This window comes from Benincasa hispida, chromosome 9 (genome assembly GCF_027475165.1).
Source record: "Benincasa hispida cultivar pf3 chromosome 9, pf3_genome.v1.1, whole genome shotgun sequence".
Lineage (NCBI taxonomy): Eukaryota > Viridiplantae > Streptophyta > Magnoliopsida > Cucurbitales > Cucurbitaceae > Benincasa > Benincasa hispida.
Window position 1 is genome coordinate 63,130,720 of NC_143486.1, and position 23,243 is coordinate 63,153,962.

Consider the following 23,243-nt stretch of genomic DNA (forward strand, 5'->3'; position numbering starts at 1 on the left):
CCTTCTTCATCGCATACTACATTTTGACTCAGGATTGTCTTTCTTGTATCTGGATTGTAGAGCTTGTAGCTTTTTATATTTGAGTCATAACCGATGAAGATGTATTTCTCACTTTTGTCATCCAACTTACTTCTCTTTTTATCTGCTATATGCACATGAACAATGATTCCAAAGAATTTGAGATGGGAAATCCTAGGTTTCCTTTCACTCCATGCTTCTTATAGCGTTTTTCCAGATACACTTCTTTTTGGAGATTGGTTAGATAGGTAGATTGCACATGCTATTACTTCTGCCGAAAACTTCTTTGGCAGTTTTTTACTTTTAAGCATACTTCTTGCCATGTTCAAAATTGTTCTTTTCTTTCTTTCTTCCACTCCATTTTGTTAAAGGGATCTCGGCACAATCATAGGTCAACGAATTCCATGAACTTCACAATATTTGATATGAATTCTCCTCCACGATTAGATCTCATGACCTTAATCACTAGACCACTTTCTTTCTCAACAAGGGATTTACACTTCTTGAAGTTCTCGAACACCTCTAATTTATGCTTTAAGAAATTTACCCATGTTTTTCTCGAAAAAATCATCAATGAAGAGAAGGAAATAGTTACTCTAACCAAGTGAGCTTGGCTTGATCGGTCTGCACATATCTGTATGCATGAGTTCCAAAAGCCTTTAAGCTTTTGAGTTTGACTCCTTTGGGAAGCTTTTCTTGAACTACTTACATAGTAGACATCCTTCGCATACTTTATTAGAGTGGCATATGGAAGACAACCCTCTCACCATGCTCTTCTTGAAGAGTAACTCTAATCCTAAAAAATTGAGATCCCAATATCGAAGACGCCAAAGCCAAAATGCATCTTTGTAACAGACCTTGAGGCATTTTACGACGTCATTTTGAATGTTGATTATAAACATTCTATTTTTGTTCATTGGCACCTTAGCAATTGAATTACTTGCATTATCTCCTATGGAAAGGTTTTTGTCTTTTAATCAAATGTCGTTTCCATTTTTTAGGAGTTGGCAAAGGCTCAAGATATTACTCTTCATATTTGGTTCGTAATAAACATTTGAAATAAATTGGTGATCACCAATTCTTCAATCAGATGAGAATGTTATCTCTTTCTTTTAATTCTACCTTGGATTCATCTCGAAAAGCTACATTGCCACTCATTGATCATCAAAGTTCCATGAACAAGCTTCTTTCTCCACACATATGGTTGCTGATGACGGGCAGAAATGCACATCATTATAGGCCTCTTATTTACAATTATGAGGGCTGTTAAGTAGAATATGTGGCGATTATGTTAGAAATTCATGAGAAAACGAGTTTACGTCGATCGGCATTAAGAATCTAGGCTAGCCCATTATTATGCGTTATTATGCGTTCAATTTTCTATCTTTGTAGCTAACGTAGGAAGCGATGCGCGGAAGCCAGACTATCGCAAAGACGACTGCATGTGGGGAATCTCTCCATCACAAAGGCGAACGCATACGTCGACGCATGAATATTGCGTCCATTAATCGCATGCGATGATTGATGACATGCAGAAATGCATATCATCTTAGGCCTTTTATTTAGAATTATAAAGGCTGTTAAACAGAATATGCAGCAATTATGTTAGGAATTCATGAGAAAATGAGCTTGCGGCGTTCAGTATTGAGAATCTCGGCTAACCCATTATTATACGCTATTATATGTTTAATTGTCTATATTTGTAGCTAATGTAGGAAGTGAACGCAAATGCGGAAGCCGGACTACCAATAGATGACCGCATGCGGAGACACTCTCCATCGCAATGGCGAACGCATTCGATCAACGCATGGGTATTGCAGTAATCAGTTGCATGCGTCCATCGCATAGAAGTTGCGATCGTCAAGTGATTGCAGTTATCGTGTAGAAGTTACGGTATCAAGCGAATGCAGTCACTGCATGATTGCGGCTACACGATAACGCATAATAAAGGGATTAATGCAAGGTTGGTAGAATGAACGCATCAACGCATATCTCAGGAAAATGAAAAAATGATGTTGACATTTCACCTACCACGCCATTAGCAGCAGAGATTCAAAAAAGACTAATGTGTCGCGAATGTCAGAATCAGAGTAGTCCATTAATGCTGTCAGCGATCCAAGCTCTATATATAGAAGCCGATGAGCAGAAGTTCAAATCATACAAGGTTTTTGCCTGAGGTTCACCTTAAGGCGGATCCTTGTGATCCAGATGAACGCGTGAGAAAGAAGCTTGAGAGTTCTTCGCCTCCTTCTCCATTCCGAGTAACGGCCGGAGCCTTCGAACGGAGTTAGATCTCGAGAGAGTCAGCTCCACCGCCCTTCCATGACACCACCGGTAGCCTTGACACACATCTGCTGGAAGCAAGACATTGCTTCCAACTGGTTATTTTATTTTCTCTTCTTTTCTTATATTGTATCGTATTACATTTTGGGATTAAGGAATTAATATATTATGTGTTCAATGCATTTTTGTGTTTCCTTCGATTCCATCTCCATCTTTATTTACTTAGCATCCTCAACTTTCATTGCATCACTTAGTGAGATTGCTAGAGTATCGTATACTTAGTCATGAGGATTAGAGATATGAAGCATGTAATAAACCACCTAGAGGTGTGCATTGCATGAGTGTGTGAGAAAACCTTATTTTCTTAGTGTGAAGTTGTAGCAACGCCTGTCTATAGGCGGACGCAATGCTTGTCTATGAGTAAAGTCAGCAACAACTAACTACCCGGGAGGGTAAGTGGTTGGTCGCATTAAGCAATGTAAGTTATTCTTCACTAGAGATAGGAATAATCTTGCGTCAGCCAAGTTTATGTGGTTATCTTGTCTTATGTATGTGCTCATCACACCTTTAGAGCTACTCGAGAGAGAGTATAAAGAAAGAATATGAATCCATGTAATTTTAGTCGTCAAGTAATTGATAACTAATTTTTCGTCATCAATGATCGCATACGTCAGTCGAATGCGTCAATCGCATAGAAAATGTGACCATCAAGCGAATGCGGTCATCATAGAGAGATTGCGGCTACAGAATAATAACCATAATAGAGGGATGACCGCACGGTTGGTGGAATGCAAACATGAACGCATACCTCGGGAGAATCAAAAGATGATGTTGACATTTCACCTACCACGCTGTTAGCAGCAGAGATTCAGAAAAGAACCATCACGCCGCGAGTTTCAGATTCAGAATAGGTCAATTAATGTTGTCGATGATCAAGCACTATAAATAGAAGTCGTTGAACAGAATTTCAAATCATCCAAGGTTTTTTCGCCTAAGGCTTCTTGCCTTGGGGCAGATCCTTGTGATCCAGACCAAAGCGTGAGAAGATAGCTTGAGAGTTCTTCATCTCCTTCATCCATTTCGAGTGACGACCGGAGCCTTCGTCGGAGTTAGAGCTCGAGAGAGTCTGCTCCACCGCCCATCCATGGCACCACTGGCAGCCTAGACACACATCTGCGGGAAGTAAGACATTGCTTCCAGCTGGCCCTCCATTTCTCTTATTTCCTTGTATTATATTACATTTTGGCTTAAGGAATTAATACATTTCGTAATCAATGCATTTCTGTATTTTCCTTCGATTACATCTCCATCTTCATTTACTTAGTATCCTTTACTTTCACTGCATCACAGAGTAAGATTGTTAGGGTATCGCATACTTAATCATATGGATTAGGGATATGAAGCATGTAGCAAACCACTGGAAGGTGTGTGTTGCGTGAATCTTGTGAGAAAATCTTATTTGCTTAGTGTGAAACTATAGCAACGCTTGTCTATAGGCGGACGTAATACTTGTCTATGAGTAGAATCAACAACAACCAACTATCCGGGAGGGTAAGTAGTTGATCGCATTAAGCAATGTAAGCAAGTGTTCACTGGAGATAGGAATAATCTTATGTTAGCCAGGTTTATGCGATGACCTTGTCTTATGAGTGCATCATTCATCATTTAGGCATACTAGGGAGAGTAGTCTAAAAACCAAATCTAAGACTCAAGAGAGCAGATTGGATCGCATAAGCAAGATAGGAAACTTAGAGATGAGCTCTGTTTGCTACTACACAGCGTATGCACCCTTTAAGTAGGATATAGTGGTATGCGGTCATATAGAGGCTTAGAAATAGGCTTCTCGACAATATCACATTTACATTGCATGCGTCTATGTCAAGTGTGTATAGCATGATCGCATAGCTTGCGTTGGCTGGGGTTGCCCTTGCGGTCAAGCTTAGTATTGCAGTGAAGACATCCTCGCCTTTTCATCTATTTTTTTCATGCATTTCTCTTCGTATTAACAGTTGTCGTGTCTTTACCTCTCAATCCTATTTCCACCGCTTAATCTGTTAGTTAGGAGTGAGAGTAGTTATAGCTTATAACCCCATCATTCTTTTATTTATCCGCCGCAAACACATTATCGCATAACTTTTAGCTATAAGTCCCTCAGTTCGACCTCAAATCACTCGAGAAACTTGCGTTCTCGTTATACTTGGCGAGAGTGCAAGAAAACTTGTGACAGGAATGCATGGTCATTGCATATGAGATCAATGCGTACATTCCATCCCAACGCATGACCACCGACACATGAGAACCAACGCATAATCTAAGACATGCATCACATATTGCGCTCACCAAATCTTAGTCACCAGTGTCTTGCACAGTGTCCAGGTACCATGCATTATTTTTGCTCCATTCATCATTCATGCAAGCCATTAAAAAAGTGCCACATTCTTGATTTTTTTCTTCAATGTAGCTCACTTTCTCTTTAACTTTATTGTTTTTGGCAGCTCTACATTCGGATGCATAATGACCAAACTTCTAATAATGATAGCATTTAATGTTTGATTTTTCGTACCCTGATCTTGAGTTGCCTTATACATGACCACTTGTTGAATTTCCTGATCCTCTTTGAGAGTTATTGTTGTTGTCTTCATAGGGTCTCCAACCACACCCTTATCCTTTTCCATGACCTCTTCCTCGTCCTCGATGCCCACTACGTTCTCATCCTTGTTCACTTTTATTATTCGAAATAATTGCTCCACTAGTCGGATCAACTCACAACTTGAGCAATTGATCGACAATTTCTTCCTTCTTCTTTTTCTTGTCTTCACATGCTTGTAACTAACCCATGAGTAGCTCAATGGTCATGACCTCCACGTCTTTTGTCTCTTCGATTATGACGACAATATGTTTAAACTTTGGATCTAATGATCTTAGTATTTTCTCCATGATTTTAACATCATCAACCTTTTCACCATTTCTTTTAATTTGATTGGTGATAGTTATGACTCTAGAAAAATAGTCTGAGATGGGTTCCTCTTCTTTCATAGGCAATGTTTCAAAATTAGCTCTTAGAGTTTGAAGACGTACATTTTTAACTTGATACACTCCCTTGTATGATGTTTGAAGCTTCTCCCATGCTTCTTTCGCCATCTTTGCTTTAAAAATCTTCTCAAAAGCATCATCATCTAATCCTTGATAGATTAAATAGATAGTATTCTTGTCTCTCTTTCTTGAGCCTCTCAAACTATCCCTTTGGGCTTGAGAAAGACCACCATCATTCTCCAATTCAATGTATCCTTTCCCTACGATCTCCCACACATCTTGTGAACGAAGTAGAGCCTTCATCTTGATACTCCAATTATCATAATTGCTCTTGTTGAGCATAGGAGCTTGGAATAGAACAATGTTATTGCTTGCTATCTTCTTGAAAAGAGTCTTTAGGCTCTGATACCAGTTGGAAAGAAATTTTGGAGGTCGGAGGAAATTTGAAGAGAGAATTGAGAAAGAGGTTATTTGTGTTATCGAGAACTTCTATTTTTTTTGGCGTGATACTGTTAAGATATACCTCTTATTTATACTAGTTGCTAATGACGGGAAGAAATGCACGTAATTAGAGGCCTTTTATCTAGAATTATGAGGATTATTAAGTAGAATATGCGGTGATTATATTAGGAATTCATGAGAAAACGTGTTTGCATCGATCGACATTAAAAATCTCGGCCAACTCACTATTATGAGTTATTATACGTTCAATTGTTTATTTTTGTAGCAACCGCAAAAAGCGATTGCATGCGCGGAAGTCAGGCTATTGCAAAGACGACCAAATGTGGGGAATCTCTCCATCGCAGAAGCAAACACATACATTCAATGCATGGATGTTGTGGCCATTAACCGTATGCGTCCATCACATAGAAGTTACAGCTGTCGAGCGAATGCGATCATCGCATAAAAGTTACGGCTACAGAGAATAACCATAATAGAAGAGCGATCGCAAGATTGGAAGAATGCAAGCATGAATGCATACACTGGGATTATAAAAAAGATGATGTTGACATTTCACCTACCACGTCGTTAGCAGCAGAGATTTAGAAAAGGACCATCACGCCGCGAGTGTCAGATTTAGAACAGGTCCATTAATGTTGTCGATGATCAAGCTCTATAAATAGAAGTTGTTGAGCAGAATTTCAAAGCATCTAAGTTTCTACCTTCCGGTGGATCCTTATGATCAGACCAAAGCGTGAGGAAATAGTCTTGAGAGTTCTTCTTCCCTTCAATCATTCCAAGTGATGACCGGAGCCTTCGCCGAAGTTAGAGCTCAAGAGATTCTACTCCATCGCCCATCCATGGCATTATTGGCAGCCTTGACACACATATGATGGAAACAAGATGTTGCTTCCAGCTGGCCCTCCATTTTCTTCTTTCCTTGTATTGTATTACATTATGCTTTAAGAGATTAATACATTTTGTGACCAATGCATTTCTATATTTTCCTTCGATTCCATCTCTATCTTTATTTACTTAGAATCCTTTACTTTCATTGCATCACTGAGTAGAGTATCGCATACTTAATCATGCGACATAGGAATATGAAGCATGTAGCAAACCACCAAGAGGTGTGCACTGCATGAGTGTTGTGAGAAATTGTTATTTGCTTAGTGTGAAGTTGTAGCAATGCTTGTCTATGAGTAGAATCAACAACTACCAACTGCCCGGGAGGGTAGGTAGTTGACCGCATTAAGCAATGTAAACAAGTGTTCACTAGAGATAGGAATAATCTTATGTCAGCCAGGTTTATGCGACTACCTTGTCTTATGAGCACATCATTCATCATTTGGGCATACTTGGGAGAGTAGTCTAAAAACTAAATCTAAGACTCAGGAGAGCGGATTGGATCGCATAAGCAAGAATGTGGAACTTAGGAATAAGCTCTGTTTGCTACTACAAAGCGTATGCACCCTTTAAGTAGGATATTGTGGTATGCGGTCATCTCACTTATGTGTGAGAGCACGTGAGCAGGCATATGGAGGCTTGGAAATAGGCTTCTCGACACTATCGCATATACATCGTATGCGTCTACGTCAAGTGTGTATAGCATGATCGCATAACATGCGTTGGCTGGGGTTGCCTTTACGGTCAAGCTTAGTGTTGTAGTAAAGACATCCTCACCTTTTCATCTATTTTTCCATGCATTTTACTACATGTTAATAGTTGTCGTGTCTCTACCTTTCAGTCATACTTCTGCCGCTTAGTCTATTAGTTAGGAGTAGGAGTAGTGCTTAACCCATAACCCTCATCATTCTTTTATTTTTTCGCCACAAACACATTACCACATACCAGTTAGCTACAAGTCCCTGAGTTCGACCTCGAATCACCCGAGAAACCTGCGATCTCATTATACTCGGCGAGAGTGCAAGAAAACTTGTGACAGGAACACATGGTCATTGCATAAGAGATTAACACATACACTCCATTCTAACGCATGACCACCGATCCATGAGAATAAACGCATAACCTAAGACATGCATCGCATATATATGTGTCCCAAATTTACATCACCAGTTGCCCCCCGTAAATCTATGGCTAGGATTTTGTCAACACATCCATGGTCTAATAGTTAAAAATGTTTATCTAGACTATTCTCTACAACTACTTATTTTTCTCATACTTTCTAGAAAATCGTACAAAATCCTCTAATATTTCCTACATGTAATTTCTATAGAATATTTTAATGTTTGATATTTCTAGAACTTGGGCTTTCGTTTGGGCTAGGACCAATTACTTTTAATCCAAAATCAAGTTTATATTTTAAACTTTAACCCAATAGTTAAAGCAAACAAGTAATGTTGACTAGAATGTTTAACGACAAAACTATTAGCAAAAAAAGGTGGCAATGTTTTTTCTTTTTCTTTTTCTTCTTCTTTTTCTTTTTCTTTATATTATAAAAACGCTTTGAAATTATTATTAATGTTCGTTTTTTAAGAGGTGCATCTTTGAAAACTCTTTTAAAAGTAAAAATACCTCTTAGTTTCTGAATTTTAAAGAATAGATTGATTTGATTCCTAAAGTTCCAATTTAGTCAATTTAGTCTCTCAATTTTGGAAAATAGGTTGTTTAATATTATTTTAAAACATTCTTCAATTAAAAAAATAAATAAATTATTTCTCTCCTCTATTTTCACTACAAGAAATCTGACCTCTCCCAATGTCACAATTCGTCGGAAAAGTGTGGAAAACGAGTCGGGAGAGCCTCTCCCGACGAATAAAGAGTCATCGAGAGTTTGGTCGGGAGAAACCCGTTATGAGAGGAACTCCTGACGCACCTTAAAAAGGCGTTGGGAGTTAGTCGAGGAACTCCCGATGCACATATAGGGTATCGGGTGTTTCAGGAACTACTGACGCCTAATATACGGCATCAGCAGTTCTAGAACTTCCGACGCTCTATATGTGCGTCGGGAGTTCCCCGACTAATTCTCGACACCTTTTTAAAGTGCGTCGGGAGTTCCCGAACTCCCGACGTTTGTTCCATGCATCCGGAGTTTCAAAACTCTTGATGATTTTATTTAATGCGTCGGGAGTTACAAGAACTCCCGATGCAGTAATATATGCGTGGGGAGTTCATTTATTAGTTGAAAATTGTCTAGCGAATATTTTTAATTTATCGTTTGTAATTTTTTAAAATTTGATCTGAATAACCTGTAAAACATAATACCAAATAAAGACTCACATAATTAAACAACGAAAATGAAGTCCATATTATAACAAGTAAATAAAAAAATACAATATCCTAACAAAGTCGATACTAGAAGTTCATAAACATTCATATCACAAATACATGAAAGAAATAAAATGGAAACAACGTCTAGAACACATATGGAATACAACATCTTCAACAATTGTCCCAGCTCATCTCCGAACAACATTCTACAAAAAAAAAAAATTCAAATGTCATATCGGTAAAAATCCACAATACGTTCAAACTTCAAAAACATGAAACCTCCCGAACATCAAAAACACACAAAACGAGTAAACAATAACCAACACATTAAAACTTCGTAAACATTCATAAACACACAAGAACTCCAACTTCAAGGACAAGACAGGTGTAATGAAACTCTACCTACTCCCCACGACAAACATGAAACCTCCCGAACATCAAAAACACATAGAACGAGTAAACAAGGACCGACACACATGAAACTCAAACTTTGTCCTCAAAATGGCCCAATCTCAACCCCTTCTCCCCCCCCCCCCCCCCCCAACAACACATTAGAACTTCGTAAACATTCATAAACACACAAGAACTCCAAATTCAAAGATAAGACGGGTGTAATGAAACTCTATCCAGCCCCCACAAAAAATGTGGAACCTTCTGAACATCAAAAACACACAAAAGAAGTAAACAAGAACCAACACACATAAAACTCAAACTTTGTCCCCAAAATAGTTTAACCCAGTCTCAACCCACCCCTCAACAACACATTAGAACTTCGTAAACATTCATCCAAGTTCAAGGACAAGACGGGTGTAATGAAACTCTACCCACCCCCCACGACAAACATGGAACCTTCCGAACACCAAAAACACACAAAACGAGTAAACAATAACCAACATACATAACACTCGAATTTTGTCCCCAAAATGGTTTAACCCAATCTCACCCCCCCTACGTGCAACACATTAAACTTCATAAACATTCATAAACATACAAGAACTTCAAGTTCAACTATAAGACGGGTGTAATGAAACCCTACCCACCCCCCCACGACAATCATGGAACTTCCCGAACATCAAAAACACACAAAACGAGTAAACAAGAACCAACACACATAAAACTCAAACTTTGTCCCCAAAATGGTTTAACAACCCCCCCCCCCCCCCCCACAATACATTAAACTTCGTAAACATTCATAAACATACAAGAACTTCAAGTTCAACGACAAGACGGGTGTAATGAAACTCTATCCACCCCCCATAACAAAAATGGAACCTCCCGAACATAAAAAACACACAAAACGAGTAAAGAAGGACCAACACGCATAAAACTCAAACTTTGTCCCCAAAATGGTTTAACCCAATCTCAACCCTCCCTCCCCCCACCCCACACAACACATTAAACTTCGTAAACATTCATAAACTCACAAGACGGGTGTAATGAAACTCTACCCACTCCCCACGACAAAAACAACAAAAAAACACATCAAAATCTAGTTATTTGGCTACCATAACTGCAGGATAGCCAACAATTCATTATCATAAAGCTACTTAAGACCTAACTACTTTGCTACCATAACTGCAGGATAGCAACATATTAGAAAACTAAATAATGTAGTAATCATACCTAATTCGATGGGTCTCCTCTTAATGATTGTATCATGTTTTCAATCATTTTTTTTTCATTTCTTCCATTTGTCTTGCATGATCCATTTTCATTTGTTTCTGAAGGTCTTCAAGTTCCTTAATCCTCGACTGAGACTGTTGAAAGTTGGCTCGTAATTCCTCCATTCCCGTCTCCGTTCCTTGAGTAGATTACGAGCTTGATGAGATGCTACTTCTTCTTGACTTAGGCTTAGGGCCCAACCTAGGCCTTTTGAATATCCGGGTCGTCTACCCAAAACCGTCTCATAGATTTCATCCTCTGTTAATGGTTGAGAACCTTCTAGAGTGGGGTTGGATTGTAATTCTAACATTTGATGCTAGACATATTAATTAAATGGGTAAGAACGAGTGACTAAAGTTAAAAATGAAAAACAACACGATAGTAAAGCAAAAAATGTTACATGTGCATTTTTAGTTGCCTCGTTCACGAACTTGCCACCTTTAAAGTGTGTTTTCCTAAATAGGTCGACATGTCCTATTTCTCGAACTTCCTATGCCTGCAACTCTACCTGAATTTGCAGGAATGACTTCGATCCACCTACGTGGTCGAACGAAAATTTCTCTCTATTCTTCTTGTTCGTCACAGACATTTCCTCCATTTCACAAAAAAAAATGTCAATATTGTGATATATTAGTAAATGTAGCAAATGATACACGCCCTAAATATTCTATCTGAAACGCTTCACTCTCAAAGCGGTCACACAAAAAGTATCAATCTTCTGACCTATTTTTAAGCCAGCTAGGCAAGTTGGCACATGCTTGCTGAGGATCTCCACATTTTCTATAATGTCTGTGAAAATTTGCTCTAAATTCTTTGAAGGAGTTTTGCATTTGATGTTCTATAAAACAGTTAAGTCGTTGACTGGAAAGATCGAGTTCGAAATGAGGCTACAAAAGAATGAAGGAATAATTAATAGATGATGTTCATGACTCTAAAAGAATAAACTTATAATTACTTACCAATAATTGACTCTTAACCAATTCTATAAATTCGTTTGGAACCTCAGCAAAAGTATGACATCGTACTGGAAATGAAGATCTCACAGCGACGCTGATCGCATTACTAAATCGCACCAAGTGTTGATGTATTAGTTTCGTCTCCCCCTAATTTATCACAATTGTAATTTTGCCATGTTTTTGGACGTATTTTTCCAACTCGATGTTCCGCGAATGATCGGATCTTAAGCTACTATCTAAGGAATAAAAAATTTAAAACAGTTTATGATGTATTTCAGTTAACATAATATATTTCAAAATATACTAACCTGAAGTATCACCCACAGAAGATACCATGTTTCCTAGATATATCTCCTGGAATTCTTCATCAGCCTTCTATTGCCTATTAGGAGTTGACATCGTATCTATACAAACACAAAAAAGACAAAACAATATTATTTTAATAATAAATACGTGTAACCTAGAGAAAAAGAGAATTGAGTAGATACATCATTACTCATCATCGTAATCTAATTCAAATTATTCATCAGCATTTGAACTGTTATTGGGAGATAATTGTTCTTCATCATCATCATTTATGAAGTCATGATCGCCATGTACAATAATTGGTCTTTCCACAACTGTAGGATCAATGTCAACTCTGCATAAAGTAACCTCCTAATGGTTTCATCCACTCGGACTCCACCAATAATTTCTAGTAAATCCAGTTGTGTGTTTTCAATATCATCCACTTCTGGTACATCCCATATTCATTTATTTTGGACTACTTGAACAAATTTCCAATTGCTACCATATTTGATGTCATCGATGTAAAAGATTTGTTGTGATTGGATAGCAAAGATGAAAGGTTCATCGACATACCAAAAGTGTGATGTATTGATCGATTTGTATCCTAAATCTACATGTGACCTATTATTTTTGTTGTTATCTGTGTCAAACCATCTACACTTCAACAAGAAAACACGTCTTCTGTTCGCATATTTGAAATCTAATACTTCGTCTTCAACACCATAGAAATCGTTATCCACACTTGCGTTCTCACTTATCTCCCCGACCACTAGAAGTCCATTATTTTGTGTAGCTCGACGATTATCATGCTCTACAGTGTGAAACCGTACCCCATTAACAATGCATTCATTGTAAGAGCGCACCTCAAACGAAGGTCCCATTGCAAGTGAAAAGAAATCATCGGAGATATCTTCTCTCTTGCACTATTGTAGAACCTAATAATTAATTATACATTAAAAATGACTACGAAAAATGAATCATCTCTCAACTATTGCCTACAAAATGACTATGTATACCTAAGATTTGAACCAATCGGAAAATTTGCGTTGATGTTTTATATATAAGTTAGAGGCGATTTGAGCTTCATGACGAATTAACCTCAAATGTTACCCACAAAATTGATCATTTAAATGTTATATCAAAGGAGTTACCCTAGAATTTAGAAAAGGAAAAAGTTTGAAATGTACTTGCGATAGTCTGTTATTTCTTTAAAATTGTTGAGAATGTACCAATGTGCAATACGCCTTTCCTCTGCTGATAGCGTCCGTAAAGTTGACGCCCTTAATCGTCATACCCTCTGCCTAAATGATTCAAATTCACGTAATATCTCATGCTCAGGAATGTTATCATCATCTCGTTCATCTCTATTGAATCTTGCTGCAATCCCACTTAGATATCGCGAGCAGAAGTTCCATGATTCATTCATTGCATATGCTTCTGCTATAGACCCCTCGGGACGTAATTTGTTTCGTACAAATTGTTTTAATGTTTGTAAACTTCTTTCAATAAGATACATCCAACTGTAACTAACTCGACCCACCACTTTGATTTCATATGGTAGATGAATTGCAAGGTGTACCATTACATCGAAAAAGGTAGGTGGGAATATTTTCTCCAACTTACAAAGTATGACTATGATGTCTGCTTGTAGTCTGTTCAAATCACTTACACATATTTTCTTTGCACATAAGTCGCGAAAGAATGTACATAATTCAACAATAACAGTGGATACGTTCTTCGGTAGGTATGCTCGAATACCAATAGAGAGTAGTCTGTGAAGTAACACGTGTGTTTTCAGTCCCAATATTTTTCCATCTTTTTCATTCACACATTGTGATATGTTAGATACGAATCCATCAGGAAATTTCACTGATTTCAAATACTTACAAAACAAAATTCGTTCACCATTTTTTAATGTGTATGCTGCGTGTGGTTTTACAAATCTGTTATCGATCTGTACCATGTGTAGGTCCTTTCTTATCTTCAAATTTTTTAAGTCTAATCGAGCGTTCATTGTATCCTTTGTCTTTCCTTCAATATTTAACAATGTGCCCACAAAATTGTCGCATATGTTTTTTTCAATATGCATTATATCCAATTTATGTCATAACAATAGTCTGGACCAATATGGAAGTTGGAAAAAAATACTTTTCTTTGTCCAGTTTAAAATTCGTTTTCTTTTTTTATCTTTCTTCGATGGATGTTTGTTAAGCACGGAAAAGTTTAGCGTATTTATTTGTTGTAAGATATATTCTCCATTCATTACGACTGGTGGAGGTCTACGTTCAACTTTTCCATCATGTTGTCTACTTCGACACCAAATTCTATACTCTGGAAGATAACGTCGTTGTCCCATAAATGATATTTTTCCTCTTATCCGAAGGACGAATTATCTTCTTTTCATATTGGACATGCTTGATAACCTTTTGTATCCACCCAGATAAGTCACCGTACGTAGGGAAGTTATTAATCGTCCATAATAAGGTAGCATATAGTTGAAAAAACTCACCAGTAATAGAATCATAAGTTCGCACACCAATTGTCCACAACTCTTTCAACTCTTCAATCAACGGTTGAAAGTAAACATCAATTTCCTTTCCAGGAGATTTTGGACCAGGTATGAGCAAAGACATGAAGAAGTTTGTTTCTTCATGCATTTCTAATGGGGAAAATTATAAGGAATTATCACCATAGGCCACATACTATAAGAAGTGCTCATATTTCCAAACGGATTGAAGCCATCTGAAGCTAATCCCAAACGAACATTTCAGGGATCTAAAGCAAAATGAGGAAATTCACGATCAAAATGTTTCCACCCCATGCGTCAGCTGGATGTCGCAATACATCCTCTGTTTCAACTCGCTTATCTTTATGCCATCTCATGTCAGAAGCACCTTCTTTTGATGCAAACAATCATTTTAATCTCGGTATCAATGGAAATTGACACAATACCTTATGTGGTATTTTTTTACCCTTGCCATCATTAACTTTGTACCGAGACTTACCACAAATGGGGCATTGCTGCAAATCTACAAAGTTTTTCCAATACAATACACAATCATATTTGCACGCATGAATAGACTCATAACTTAGGCCTAAATCATGCAATTTTCGCTTGGCTTCACAAAAGGAAGCAGGTATAGAGGTGTTAGCTAGAAACATTGCTTTTAACAATTCCAGCAACATGTCAAACGATTTGTTATTCCAGCCGTTGAGAACTTTGATATGCATCAACTTCACTAAAAATTCAAGGACGAAAATTGCGAACAACCAGGGTATAATTCATTACGTGCTTCAGTCATTAAATCCTTGAATAAGTTCGTGGTATCTCTTTCTTGACTATTAAAGGACATTTCATTCTCAATCCTTCTTTCATTTGCATTTTTGTTTTCAATTGGAACTTGTAATTATAAGATTCAACATCTCATTTTCTTCGACAGCATTACTCTTTATACTATCTACTTCAACATTCTATATTGAATGACTTGTATGACTTCTAGATAAGTTTACTGGCTCTCCACGATATACCCATTTACAATATGAGGGAGATATTCCATATGTTAATAGATTTCGTTCCACAATATCTATCTTTTCTTAAACCGAATTCATACAATTCTTGCATGGACATCTTATTCGTCCGGAATCATTAACATGAAACTTTGCCATATCTAAAAACTGGGATACTCCTTCTCTATACTCCACTGGTAACTTATTCCTTAGTTTAATCCATTCTTTATTCATTCTTAAAAATAAATCTTTTCTGACTAACTTGTAATCCAAAACAATAACCTAGATTAGAGGATAAAGTACAAAATATTTATTAAGCATAAACTTTGATTAAAAATTTCCAAGTATGTTCAGAGTATTTAATATTTTAACTAATTTATAATACGTGATTTGACTTTTTTGTCCATAATGTTATTGATGTTTTTTCCTAAACTGAGTCCAAAATTAAGTAAGTTGAAACATCCACAATCCATGGCTTGTATAAAAAACAATTCACAATAACATTCATACTCCAAAAAATTGTATAAATTGAAACATCCACAATACACAATAACATGCTATAAATTAATCCATAATCCACAAAAAGTTGTATAAATTGAAACATCCACAATCCACATGGCTTGTTTTTTTCTTTTTTGTTTCAGCTTACACCGGCGGTGCTTGATCCGTGAATTTTACTTTTGATTGATTTTTTTTTTTTATTTTTTTTTGTGAATATTTGAATCTAAATTCATAGTGATAATTTAATTTTTTTAAAAACAAGGTTTTAAATTAATATTTTTGTGATTTTAAGATCTAATTTTTAAAATGGATGGTTATGTGAATTTAAATCTCAATTTTAATTGATAATTGTGTGCATCTGTGTTCTACTTAGATTGATCTAAGTTCTAATTAGATTGATCTTTATCATGGATTAAATTTTAATCTGATTAATCAGGTGGATTCAATTTTAATTGATCATATTATGGATTCAAGTTTTTATTGATCATGTGGTAAATTTAAATTTGAATTTGAATTTGATTGATGATATTTAATGATATTCACATGTTTATGTTGCTTTAATTGTATTATGTGTATGCAATTTTTAAGTGAACATTGGTAAAGACTATTTGGTGTTCTTCCTTCTTTATTTTTGTACAATAATATTGTTATATTATTGTGTCTTATATTTTAGATTGAATTGGTCAAAATAATATGTTACCAATGTAGCCTCTGTTATCTAGATTAATTTAATTCTAAAATATAAGATGTGCATATTCATGAATTATGCGGATAATTATCGGCCCAAAAGAAGATAATTATTTGGTCAAATTGTGGGTATGCATGTGGTAATGAGTATGTGGCAATTATGAGGATTGTTCATGTGAAAAATAGTCGGTCCAAAGAAAGACTATATTTTTACAGAGTTAATTATTAGTACTTTGATTACTACATTGAGAGTACCATTTTCAGTTGGTGTTTTTGCCCAAAGGCTGGGCATCAATGTTATGTTAGGTATCTTGTTAAAGGGGTCCATCACATATGTGAAATTATTTTGTTATATTTTAATTGTGAGCATATGTTCTTTTGTTTATTGTTTTAGGTTGTCTTACTCAAATATCTGGAAATCTGAGTTCAATCCCTAAGTTGAATAGATTGAATTTCAAGATTTGGAAGGAAAGCCTACTTTTACTAAGAAACAGCCAAGTACTACTAATATAGAGAAGTGGGAACGGTCAAATTGAATGTGTCTAATGATCATTAGACACTCCATTCTAGAGTCTTTTCGGGGCTATATCACGGAAAGTGAAAATGCCAATAAGTTTCTTACTCAAATTGAGAAATATTTTGCTAAAAATGAGAAAGGAAAAGCAAGTAGTCTTTTGACTTATTTAACTTCTATGAGACATCAGGGTAATGGAAACATAAGAGAGTACATTATGGAAATGTCCAATCTCGGAGGTAAATTAAAGGCACTTGATATCGAGATAAATGAAAATTTACTCGTGCATCTAGTACTTATCACTTCCTGCACAATTCACTCAGTTTAAGATAAAGTATAATACTCAGAAAGATAAATAAAGTATTAATGAGCTTATGTCACAATGTGTGCAAGAAGTTAGGATTAAGAGAGAAAGTACAGAAAGTGCTCATTTGGCAACAGGCTCTCGTGATAAGAAGAAAAGGAAATTTGTGGATGGTGCAGAAGAGACATCTCAACAGAATAAAAACAAGAAACAAGCCACTGAAAATCCTTGTTTTTTTTTTTTTTTTTTTTTTTTTTGCAAAAGGAAAGATCACTTCAAGAAAGATTGTCCCAAGTACGCCAAGTGGTATGTAAAGAAGGGTAAACTTCTTACTTTGATTTGTTCTGAAGTTAATTTAGCTTTTGTACCTATAGATACTTGGTGGGTAGATTCTGGTGCTATTACTCACATAAGTATATCAATGTAGGGTTGCCTGTGGAGTCGATCACCAAGTGATGCTGAAAGATTCATCTATATGGGCAATGGAAAAATAGTTCCAGTTGAAGCTATTGGAAATTTTAGATTACTTTAAAAAACTGGATGTTATTTGTATCTAAATGAGACTTTTGTTGTACTGTTATTTAGACGGAATTTAGTTTCTATATCAAGTTTGGACAATTTTTTTTTTTCTTTTTGTTCTTTTGGAAATAATAAATTTAGTCTTTTTTAAAATTCTAAGATTATTTGTACCTATTCTATAATTGATAGTCTATATATGCTTGATTCTTTTGCTTCATTTAACAAGATCTTGTTATCTAATTCATGTGGTACAAAGCGTAAATTAAATGAGAATTCCGCTATGTTATGGCACAAGCGTTTAGGTCACATCTCTAAACAGAGAATCCAAAGACTTGTGTCAGATGAAATTCTTGATTCCCTTGATTTAAGTAACTTTAATGTTTATGTGGAACGTATTAAGGGAAAACAGACAAACATAAGAAAATTAGGTGCCAACCGATGTTCAAACATCTTAGAACTAATACATACAGACATTTGTGGTCCATTCCCTATGGCCTCTTGGAATGGGCAACAATATTTTTATTACATTCACAGACGACTATTCAAGGTATGGGTACCTATATTTAATTCATGAGAAGTCTCAATCCTTGGACATTTTCAAGTTTTTCAAAGCTAAAGTTGAACTTTTACTTGGAAAGAAAATTAAGGCTGTCAAATGTGATCGTGGTGGTGAATATCACGGTAGATATGATAGATCTGGTGAACAACGTCCAGGGCCCTTTGCCAAATACCTTGAGGAATGTGGAATTGTCCTGCAATACACTATGTTGGGCAAGCCCAGCGTGAATGGTGTAGCGAAGAGGCGAAATAGAACATCTAAGGATAAGGTAAGAAGTATGATTAGTCATTCTTCTCTTCCAAAATCCCTCTGGGGTGAGGCACTAAAGACCTAAATAAAATCCATGAAAGACAATGACGTTTGGAAACTTATCGAACTGCCATCAGGAGTAAAATTCATAGATTGTAAATAGATATTTAAAACCAAAAGAGATTCACATGGCAATATCGAAAGATATAAGGCTTGTCTTGTTGCAAAGGATTTTACTCAAAAGGAAGGCATTGATTACAAAGAGACTTTCTCTCCAGTTTCATTGAAAGAGTCTTTTAGGGTAATCATGGCACTGGTAGTTCACTTTGATTTAGAGCTACACCAGATGGATGTAAAAACTGTGTTTCTCAATGGGAACATTGATGAGACGATTTATATGGTGCAACTAGAAAACTTTGTGTCTGGTAATTCAAAGTCTATGGTGAGTAAATTGAAGAAATCTATCTACGGTCTCAAGTAAGCCTCTTGTCAATGGTATCACAAATTCCATGAAGTGATAACCTCTTTTGATTTTGAGGTGAACATAGTGGAAGATTGTGTATATCACAAGTTCAGTGGGAGTAAATCAATCTTTCTAGTGTTATATGTCGATGACATACTCATAGCTAGTAATGATGTAGGTTTATTGCATGACAGTAAGAGATTTCTGAAAAAAAATTTTGAGATGAAAGACCTTGGTGATGCTTCTTCTGTATTAGGAATTGAAATATTGTGAGATCGTTCTCAATGTATTTTGAGATTGTCACAAAAGAACTACATTGAAAAGATCTTGAGTAGATTTGGCATGAACGATTGTGCACCGGGAGATACCCCGGTCGCTAAAGGTGATAAATTTCATTTAGGTCAATGGCCCAAGACCACACTCGAGATTAAGGAGATGCAAAAGGTTCCTTATGCATCGGCCATTAGAAGTCTAATGTATGCTTAAGTATGTACGCGTCTAGATATTGCGTTCATAGTTGGAGTGTTAGGCAAATATTTGAGTAACCTGGGGATGGATAATTGGAAGGCAGCCAAACGGGTTATGAGGTATTCACAGAGAACAAAAGATGATATGTTCACTTATCAGAAATCAAAAGTTTTGGAGATCATTGGGTATTCTGATTCTAATTATGTTGGATGTCAAGACACTTTGCGGTCCACTTTGGGCTATATCTTCATGTTAGCTGGAGGAGCTGTATCTTGGAAAAGTATTAAACAAACACTTATGGCTTCTTCTAGCATGGCTGCATGTTATGAGACATCCAATCGTGGAATATGGTTGCGAAATTTTGTCACTGGGCTATGGATAGTGGTTGGCATAGAAAGACCACTAAAATTATTTTGTGACAATAAGTCGGCGGTGATGTATTCCAGCAACAACAAAAGCAATACAAAGTTAAAACATGTAGATGTGAAGTTTTTGGTTATTAAAGAAAGAGTTCAAAATGGTCAAATTTTGATAGAACACATAGGAACAAATTCTATGGTGGCAGATCCATTGACTAAAAGTTTACCACCTAAAGTTTTTCATGAGCATGTTGCTCTCATGGGTGTTAGTTACTTTTATGATTCTATGTTTAGTGGGAGTTTATTATTGAAGATGTTCTTTGACTTTATTTTGTTTATTTTCTATATAAAATAAACTTGATGGTTTATGTTTTATTATTTGATCTCATTTATCATACATGTAGTTTAGCATAAAGTTTTTTAGAATGATATCATTAAGTATTTTGGACTAGTTGGAAACAGGCATGATCTAGATCTCTTTGCATGTAATTTCATGCTATCCATCCATACTTGATCTATGTCATTGAATGTATTGGAAGTGGTGATCAAGGAAGGTTTAGTTACAAGGGTAGAGGCGAAATTCGCTTTGATTCCGTGCTAATATAGGAGATGGACCAGATTGAACTAAAAGGAAATTCTATTATTAAAATAACCTTTTTATGTATGCTTAAGGTTTATGTGATTTAATTATATCATGTACACAGACATAGCCCAAGTGGGAGATTGTTAGACATATTTAAATAATAATATATTTAAATGTATGGGCTATGTATGTCAATTAATACTTTATCACATTGGGTTATTTTATTAGATTGGGCCCTATTATATGATCTAATTAATTAAGGCCCTAGATTCCTAATTTAGTATGTACTTCATGAGTAGAAGCTTATTCCTAGTTAATTAGAATTTAATGCGAATCCTAATTAAACTACTATATAAAGAAACCTTAGGGCTATAGTCCCCTATATACCAAAACAATAAGCATTCAGTCTTTCTTGAATTCTATCTAGAGAGAGATTCACTAAGGGCATTTAGAGTTTTGGTTGTGGAAGACCATAGTCATCTATCATCATCTTGAAATTATCATTAGTTTCTCAATGGAATTCGGTACGTTATTATTCTTGACAATTTGGCATGAATGATCCTAGGGTTTATCTATTCAATATAGATTTAAAGTATTCGTGCTAACATCTTCTCCATGACATTCTCAATCTTAACCTCTCAACTCACGGGTTATTTTTCCTCCTTTCAGATGATTTCTTCCCTCATATTTCTTTTTTGCTTTTTAATTACGTCAATTAATTTATCATTTCACTTGATTCTTCATTGTGACCCTCGCAGTAAGATTTAATTTATTTTTTTTATATTTAGAAACAATCCTATATATACATATTTTTTGTTTTCGAGATTTTAAGAATAAGTGCATTCAGTCTCTAAAGTTTTAATTTGACCAATATAAAAAAAATTCCAAGTCAATCCAAACATGGTTAATTATTTGAGTTTAATACGATCCGTCGATCTTAAACCTCTTGTTCCTTTGTGTTGTAATTTTATATATTGATTAGAGTGGACAAATGTCATCGATGTGAAACATTCTTTCTTTCACTCTCTCCACCCTCACAATCTTATCTCCCCACCCTTGTTCCTTTTCTATTTAACAATAATCAAAAACCAAAATCCTCTTTTGGTTTTATTAGGACTATTTTTAAATATAAAAAAATAAATTAAAATATTTACAAAATATAGTAAAATTTTAAAACTATCAATGATAGACACTAATAGACTTCTGACAGTGTCTATCAGTAATATTGATAAATAATGATAGAAGTCTATCAGTGTCTATGATTGATAATTCTAAAATTTTGCTATATTGTGTAAATATTTTAATCAATTTTATCATTTGAAATAATTTCTCATATATATATATAACATGGATAAATGACATATTATAGTTAGGGCATTCCTTACTTAAGTAAAGGTATTTTTTTTTTAGAGGAATTTTAGTGTTTTTTTTAAGGAATTATTAGTATCTATATCTATAAAATATTAAAGGGGCTACCAGTGGGGATAATTTTTTTAACTTCCTTCTTTGTCCTTATCATTTTTAAGAACGACTATTTTACCTTCACAATCTCATCTATTCATATTTTTTTATGTGCCTTTCATAGTTTTTTTTCTCTCTCTTTTTAATTTACCCCTAGATGTTATGATAGTTTATTATTATTTTTTTCTTTGTGAATCGTTTCATAGTTTTTTTCCTTTTTTATGTAAACAACTCTATTTTTTTTCTTTTTTATTTTATGAATATATAATTGTTTAATGATATCCGTTTCAAGATGCATTTAAATATATTTTAAGAGTTCTCTTTAATTTGCATTTATATTAATTTAAAGAGTTAATAACAAAGTAGAAAAAGAGAAAAACAAGCCTGAAAAAGGAAGAGAGAAAGAGATAATTGATGAAAATTTGCGGTGCTAGGATTAAACTTATAGAGAAAAATTGATTTGATCTTAGATCAAATCTTGAAAATAAATCAAACTTAAAATTGTATTTATTAAATGAATCTAGGATACTATTACATTAAAATATTTAATAGCTTTCACGTTTGATCCTAAAAAATAGGAGAAAATTTATTATTTTTTATTTTACGTGTCATACTAAAAAAATATGGATAAAATAATTTATATATATCCCTGTAGCCATTCACTAAAAGTAGCAAAAAGGAAAACTAAATGTTTCTCCCCATAACGCATTTTATATAGTATAGATAAATGAAATATTTGTCTTACAATCTTAAAAGACAATATACTATTTTTTTATGATGGATAATATCGTGAAAAACTATTTAAAAATAATCTTTCTTTTTTAAAAAGTAAACTTTTTCATAACGTTAAAATATAAATTTCATGAAATATATTGATCAAAATTTGTTAATCCCTAATGTATGATTCATTTCCATGAAATTTTGTCCTGAAAATTTTGAGAAATGTGCCATTCCTTTTGAGGCTTATTAACAAATTTGATTTCAATATAATAATACACCCACATAATATTAGAGATGTCTGCAATTTTTTCAATCAAATTTCCATGTATGTTTTGCTCGATATAAATTTGTGCATCATAACGCATTAAAAATTTGATAAAATTGCATAAACCACCATTAAAGTATATAAGTGGTTAAAATAATAACTCTAAACTTTT

The 23,243-nt window shown here is 35.0% G+C and overlaps 1 pseudogene; it reads right to left on the minus strand.

The window, feature by feature from the left end:
* Positions 1-677: 677 nt before the first annotated feature.
* On the minus strand, positions 678-11,266 carry LOC120090830 (uncharacterized; annotated as a pseudogene).
* Positions 11,267-23,243: the final 11,977 nt, after the last annotated feature.